Raw genomic sequence first — 8,378 nt, forward strand, 5'->3', positions numbered from 1 at the left:
CAAAATATAACATGCTAATCATTAAATCACACCGAGCCTAACATTTTTCCTTTAACAGGATATAAGTTTCTCTCTTTATTCTCTGTCGAGTTCTTTCTCTCACGTTATTACATAAGCTAGAGATATTGGGTTGCGCCTTTATTTATTTAAACTGAATCTACCTAAAGATATAAGTTTAACAGTACTCTCATGCTTAAGCAATAAATAATTGCCTCTATTCCTTAGCTAAGTGTATTCAGTCATAATATTTCATTATTTCACACCATCAAATATAGTATCTCATATGAAGGCGGAAGTATCAAAATAGTACCTCATAAATAGTCGAAGGTCTTAAATTAATACTTAGCCTGAAATCAGATGTATCAACATAATATCTCGTATGAAAGAAGGTACATGAATATAGTATCTCACATGAAGAAAGATATTTCTAACAGCAGTTTGGGCACACAAACCAAACTTTAATGAAGCACTAAGGTAAGTAATATAAATAACACTGTCGTTCAACAAAATGAGAAACAAAAAAGTGTTTTTTCTTTCAGTTTCTTGTATATTAAATCTAAAGCAATGTATTTTTTATCATTTTATTCACTTACGATAAATACTTGATAAATCTTCACACAAAAATTTAGTAAATAATAGTTACTGTGAGGAACAACATGTTTAATCATTATATAGAATGTCGGTAGGTAGTGCTAGCTATAACTGAAAATATTGTTTGGTTTTATTCGTAAGGTTAATTAAACGTACTGACATTTGAACTTCCAAAAAAAAGCATTGAGCATACTTGACATTTTGAAATGTGGGAGAGATACAATTGAACACCTAACCCTGCTATTCAATTAAAAGATAGTCGGTATTGAGGTCAGATACTCTCCCACAACTGTATGATAAAATGATTAATTCCTGTTCCACATACTTTAAATATCAAGAACTGGAACATAACATGTATCTTTCCACAGAGCAATAAAATATCGAAATAAAAGCTAGCTTTACCGTCCACCAAGGATATCTCACAACTTCAGGTTTTGAAGCCCAGAGGAATGGCGCTTAAGAACCACTTCAGTTGAACCTTAAGAGAGAGAGTCGTATTTGAAACCGATTTACGTACTGTATCGATTACATGAAACCGAGAGAAAAATGAAAATATCAGTTATTAATAACAGAAAAATGTGTAATTCTTTAAACCTAACGATATCTTGATTTAACATCGTAAAATTTGAATTAAATAAGTACGACATTTCTTGCATTTTTATATTAGATATTGATAATAAAGTATAAAATCTGACTTATTCCGCTTAAGTAAATTAAGTTTTATTTAATCCCAAAGTAACTTACTTTAAAAGATCTTACTCACCTTTTGAAACTATAAAACAAGAATGAAACTAGTTAATTCAACCTATACAAATCTTTATAAACAATACAGAAGTAAACCAGCTGGTATCTTTAACTTCTATTTACTAGCTTTAACAACACACTTTACTAATTAAATTAATCACCTAGACACAGTTAGTTTCACAAGATCTCTCTGTTATATAACATAAGTATTTTGCTATGTAATAACTATAGCTATATAGTATGTAAAAGGGTTTCAGCTCGGTTTTCCTAAGGATACACCTTACTAGACTACATTACAATAATATAACTGGTTTTATTATTCGAAAGTAGTTTTCACAATTAAAAGGGCTTTCGTCACCACTATTGCAGAAGATCAAAACAGTATTTCAATTTAGTATTTACTTTTAATATTGCAGACTAAGGGAAAATGTGAGTTGTTATAAATATATAAATACATATTGCTACGCTAAAATTACTTAGTAATTTATAAATTTATATGTTTAATAATTTAAAATATTCTTTTAAAAATTGAAATTCAAACAACACATGACTTAAAGAACTAATGTGCAGTTGACAACATGCCACTGCACTTGTGGTTTTGAATTTTTTTAAAGTTTAACTTCAGTTGAAGATGAAATAAATAAGTGATACAAATTGGGTAGATCGAGTAGACAGACCCCTCTGTGACACAGCGGTATGCATTCGGGATTGGGATTTACAACTATAGTGAGCGGGGTTCTACATTCATGGTGGGCTGAGAAAAATATCGAATTTTGTAGCTTTGCGATTAATTACAAACATAATATATAGATCAGAGTACTTCTCCAGACAATGTTAAAAAAAACAAAAACAACACAAACTACAAAATTCTTCACAGTCAATAAAGTCCTCTACTAAATTGGTTTCATTATTTCTAAAAATATCCCAGGTTTGACATTATAAAACAATAAATATAAAATAAATTAGTCGCTATGATTAATAAACTTCATATTCTCGCTCTAAGACGAATTACTTATTTCTACTTGTAATATATTTAACACATTAATCATAGTTATGTGTTTTCATGAACATCTGTTGATTGTTCCAATATTTCGTTCTTAATTAAATTAATTAATAAAGTTAACAGTCACCATCGTCTTACTAACAAATGAATGTACATTATTTATAATATTGTCTTTTACAAAATACAGATTATATCCTTTTCCAAGTTCTCGGTTAATTTTAAGCTAATCCAAACAGTTTTCTCATGATAAAATCTAAATTATGTTTTCCTTATTTGTAGATATTATTGGGAAATCAACTTCACATAAACTTGTACTTATTCTTAGTCTACACAACCAAGGGTATTTAAGTTAAGAGTGATTTGGTCTCTGGATCAAGACATCCCACTGTACTTACACGCAACAATCCTTGACAGATTCAAAATTATCTTAATTAAAGCATAATATATACAGAGCTGTTCAATGTTTAATTCTGCACGCGTGTAAATAACTTATTTAATAAATAAAATTACTTTGATTCTCTACGTTCTCAGATTCTAAATATACTGCAGTATACAGCATGCGAGAAGATGGGGCATGACAGAGATCAGAATTTTTAACGTTTCACCTAAAGTTGTCATGGCAACTGTGTAACACAAAACAAACCGAAACTGCATCTGTTTCCCGCGATGTCGATTATAGAAAAATGAAAATAATCCACTTAACAAAGAAAACACACAGTAACAACTACAACGTTTAAAAACCAAAATCGAAGGTCACCACAACCTAAACGGGTAAAATTCCACACAAACAAAGCTCAGTCTTACTATATAACTACTGGCACGTTCCTTCTTTCAGACAGTTAAAATACGAAAAACAAAATGTGCAGATAAAAAATACAGTTGCCTTTTATGCTAAATTTCGAATCAAACTATATATAGTCAATGTGTTGTTAATAATATGTGCAGTAAAATATGTGACACTACACTATTAACGGTCTTGAGAAACATCTACACTTGGTTTTGAAAATCATCGTTATTTAAATTACCATTATTTTTTATCATCAGGAATATAAGTCGGATGAGAAGTAAGCAACAGTAAATTCATCAATAAAGAAGTGAATCTTAGGTTCGAATCCCGGTTACACCAAACATGCTCAACCTTTCAGCCGTACCACCGTTATAATATGACGGTCAATCTTGGTAAAATGTTGGTAAAAGAGTAACCCAAGAGTTGGCGGCGAGTGGTGATGACTAGCTGCCTTCCTTCTAGTCTTACACTGCAAAATTAGGGACATCTATCGCAGATAACAATTAAGTAGTTTTGAGCGAAATTAAAAAAAAAAAATTCAATAGAAAACTAAGTGCTTTACAAAATACGCTACTGTTTTCTTCCAATAATTTCTAGGTGTCTGACGGATCGTATCTGTTTTACAAAGATGTATAAATACTTTATCTGTGGGGGTTTTATGAGTTGTGGATATAAAGTTTACTACAATTATAAGAGCCATACAAATATATACATGACTCCAGCATACAAATCTGAACACCTCCGGAAACAGTAATATTATTTGATGCCCACAGGTCTTACATATCTTGCTACACATAGCTTTGTAGGATATCAGCTCTTTCGAAAAGAGTAAAGATAAACCCATTAGATGCCAATTGATATCTGTCCTGTTCAGCTGTGTGAATGTGTTATATTGCAAACAGACACAATCAATGTGAACTCTTTGACAAAATTGTCCATTTTATTAGTCCATTGCTCTATATGTTTCCTGCTGTAGGTGACTCAGGCTGCCGTGGTTATAACAAGGAAGGAAAACAGTTTTTTTGTATTAAGATGGATACAACTTTTTTTAATATGGAAGATCTAAAATATTTGTTGCTAACAGGTGTTTTTAAACTCGTAAATGTTGTTAATTTTAGAAGTCACACAAATAGTCCGCTTACAGGAAGCGATTATCATCATGGAAAACTGTACCAATTATTTTATTGTAATCTTAATCACAAATATAAAGTTAAGAAACTGATGTAAAAACATATAAAACACGTTGAACACACAAATATCTGTGTAACGGATAATCAGATCTGTTTTGTTTTTAACAAGCACCAAATAATTGTTACTAAAGTTTTAATAATCACATATGAAATGATCAACAAAAGAAGGCTTGAAGGAAGGTCAAATGGTAATGGAATTCTAACAGTACACCCACATTTCACTTATAGATGAAAACTAACTTTGTATTAGATAGAACAAAAAGATACACATAAAATTATATGTTCATGAAACTGTGTCAGTGGAGTCATTCTTAAAAAAACATCTATAATCTTATTTATTTTGGTCGTAATTGTAGCAAAAATAGAAACTTCATCTATATTTTAAAACTATTTTAACATAACCAATCATAAAATAGTGGGAAAGAAGAAATTTAAAAGCAAAAATACTTTAATTTGATTGGTATTTGTATTTTTCTTTAAATCAGCCTTTCCCAGAAATTTGTAGAAATTTCTTGAGAGTAGTACACAAAATTTCTTTTACGAAATCGCACTAGAACATTCTTGAAACTTCGAACGACGCGCTTGATTCATATAAAAACCGAGAGACAGTATTACGTGAAGAATGTTGTTAGTCACTTACCATCAGAATGCAATATTAGAACTGTGATTAGCCCTAACTAATCGGAAAACTACACAATTTGGCTAGCAGCATTTATAGATTTTTAACATTACAAACAGTTCAACTTCAGTTAATCAACTTTACATTATTATTACTTCGAAAATGTTAAATATATTCGGCGGAAAAATTCAGCTTGTAAGGATGTGCAGCCTATCAAACTAAATAGCTTAAACGAGGAGTAGCACTATTAACGTCTACAAGTTTATAAAACTGTTGTATATAATCCAGCATTTGTAATAACTCTTAGTGATAACGGTTTTCATAAGTTATAATTTTTGTATTAAAATTTATTTGTCTTAAAAAAGAACATTGTTTCTTTCAAACTTGTTACAAAATATCATAAATTTAATACGTATTAACATTTATTTATCTTCTATTTTCAAATTCATATTTGTACTGATTTGAATCAGTAATACGTAAAGTAAGTAACGTAATAAAGAGGAGACTCGTCAAGGATAAAGAATAATACGTAACAAGTTGAATTTTATACACGTCATGTTCTGATAGAATCCAGAGATCTGATACACAAATGTATATATTTAAAAACTGCTTGTATGTGTTAAGAAAACTTATAAGAAGAGAAGCGAACAACGTTTCGACCTTCTTCGATCGTTGTCAAGCTCACAAAGAAAGAAAGAGGTAAGTGACTGATAGCTGACCACATGTGTGAAGAGAGTTGTGTAATTGAGAGAAGGAATGTAGAGGGCGTGCTTAAATGTTTGATGTTTATTTTGGGCTTGAGTTGTTGTATAAGTAATGCTTCTTTGATTTTGAGTTTGTTTATGTTGGTTTCTTTATTTAGTAATTGGTTTTTTTTATGGTTATATTGTTTTATTTGATTTGAAGTGTTCGAAAACGTGTGAAGGTGATTTTTTGTGTTCTGTTTTAGACTCAACCACTCATTTGAGAAGAGCTTCGAAAGATGAAAATAATAAAAGGGAAAATAAAAAACACAACTTTATTACCATACTCAAACGAAGCGTTAATAGGTAAACACGTAACGAAATTTAATCATTTGTGTTCAAGCATTAGCGTTCTCAACATCTTCCACTAACAATCTCCTGTGTTACATTGAGGAAAATATATGGCAAAGGCTGAAAACTTGACATAGTGTGAAAGTGGCAGAATTGTCAAGTTGCTAAAGCAAGGTATCTCTCAACGTGCCATTGCTGGTGAGATTGAACGTAGTAAAACTACTGTTGCAAATATATTTAAAGACCTTGACCGGAACGAGAATTTCAAGTGGTCGACCAAAAAATTTCGCTTACGTTGAGCACTAGGATTCGACGGTTTGTCCGGCAAGACAACACCAGCCAATCGTAGAACCAGATTAAGGCCCTATCGGACGCAGAATGCAGCTCAAAAACAATAAGACGGCATTTACAAGAGAAAGGCTTTAGACAACGTAAACGTGTTCGTAGGCCACGCCTCCTTCCACACCACAAAACAGCTCTTTTAAACTTTGCTGAGAAGCACCAAACATGGGACGTAGAAGAGTGGACAAATGTTTTGTTCTCTAATGAGAGAAAAAATAACCTGGATGGTCCAGATGGCTTCAAACATTATTGGCACGACAAGAATATCCCACCGAAGACATTTTCTACACGACACAGTGAAGGAGCTTCCATCATGATCTGGGGTTCTTTCTTCTTCCATGAAACAATGGAGCTTCAGGTTATACAAGGGCGTCAAACAGCAGCTGGCGATATTGGCAGTCATCATTATTGACTGAATACCCTCGCTTGTGTAAAAATGACTGGATCTTTCAGCAGGACAACGTTGAAATCCACAATACCCGCAGGACAAAGGACTTTTTCATGGCGAATAACGCATTTCTTTTGGACCATTCAGCGTGTTCGTCCAAACTGAACCCCAATGAAAATGTTTGGGGTGGATGGCAAAGGAAGTCTATAGAAATGAACGTCAATTTCAAACAGTGCATGATCTTCATAAAGCCATCTTCACCACTTGGAATAACATTCCAGTCAGTCTTCTGCAAACGTTTCTGTCGATCATACCAAAGCGAATGTTTGAAGTTATTCGCAATGACAGCCGTGCAACTCACTACTGAGACCTCTTGTTGGGCATTTCCTATCCTGTTTAGGACTTCTTTTTGGTATGGTCTTAAACATTTGACCAGCTAGTATTTAGGCTTATTTCATAGTGTTCACATTTTCCCTATTAAATGCTAAAAATGTTGTTGTTTTTTCCTTTTCTTATTTCCATCTTTCGAAGCTCTACTCAAATAAGTGGTTGAGTCTAACAACGCAAAATGCATATTTTTTCTTTATGTTCATTGGCCTTAAGATTTTGGCTAGCAGTGTATATATTTTATCTACAAGTGGTTTTTCTCGTCATTAAGATTACAGAAAAACGATGAACTTTGCTTACACATTGTACAAAATAAAGGTGCTGAATGAGTTAAGGAAAATAGATATTTATTGTTATTTACGTTTGTGAGTATATTAATTACAGTTAGATTAGAGCTTAATGTTCAGAATCGATTGTTAGACACAGTTTTTAACATGGATTATCATGTTCATAAGATCTCAAAGACACTCCTAAATTATATCGCCGTCATAATTTAGTTTATGAAAAATGTCCTTAATGAAAAGAGAAGCTCTCTTATAAATCAGGTGAAATAACCTCGAATGTTTCTTTTTGAAGTGATTGATGAAACATAAAATACAAAGGTGTCATCACGAAAAGTATAATAAATAATCTTAGGTGTGTGTTTTTAGACTCATAAAAACGAAGTGAAGGTGTTTTTGTTTGTTTCATAATTTTAGCGAAAAGCTGAGCAAGTACTTTGTGAGCTCAGCAGTTTTGTATTTTGAACTAGAGAAAAGACAGCTAGAAAAAGATATTCATTATCAACTGTTTTACAAATAATGGAATTTTACTGTCCCTCTTGTAGCGAATCCATTTTGCAAAAGTGTGAGAGAAATTTTTTAACAGCGGGATGCGTATAATAAATCCTCCAGGTATGCTAACACCAGGACGTGCTCTCTCAGTGAATAAAGAAACGATAGATTAAATAATCGAACTCCGATTTTGTGTTAATCAACTAAAAAAAATGTACTTTACGAAAGCGCGAGAACATTCTGTTAAGTTTGATTTTTTTGTCTACTGTGAATTATACATTTGTGGAAAATTAGAAAATGTACCTAAGGTAAAGAAAAATAAAATGGGAGAATACTTCATTTCTAAGATTTTCTTGTTTGATTTGTTATTTTCATTATGAAAAATGATATTTTTCTACAATATATTGTATAGTGTACATAAATACCGAGATGTATTTATAGCCTGTACTTAATAGTTTAGATGATACTTTTGAATGATGACTCGAGTATTAGAATAAATTAGTACTTTAAATATCTGAAA

Source organism: Tachypleus tridentatus, unplaced genomic scaffold (genome assembly GCF_004210375.1).
Source record: "Tachypleus tridentatus isolate NWPU-2018 unplaced genomic scaffold, ASM421037v1 Hic_cluster_2, whole genome shotgun sequence".
Lineage (NCBI taxonomy): Eukaryota > Metazoa > Arthropoda > Merostomata > Xiphosura > Limulidae > Tachypleus > Tachypleus tridentatus.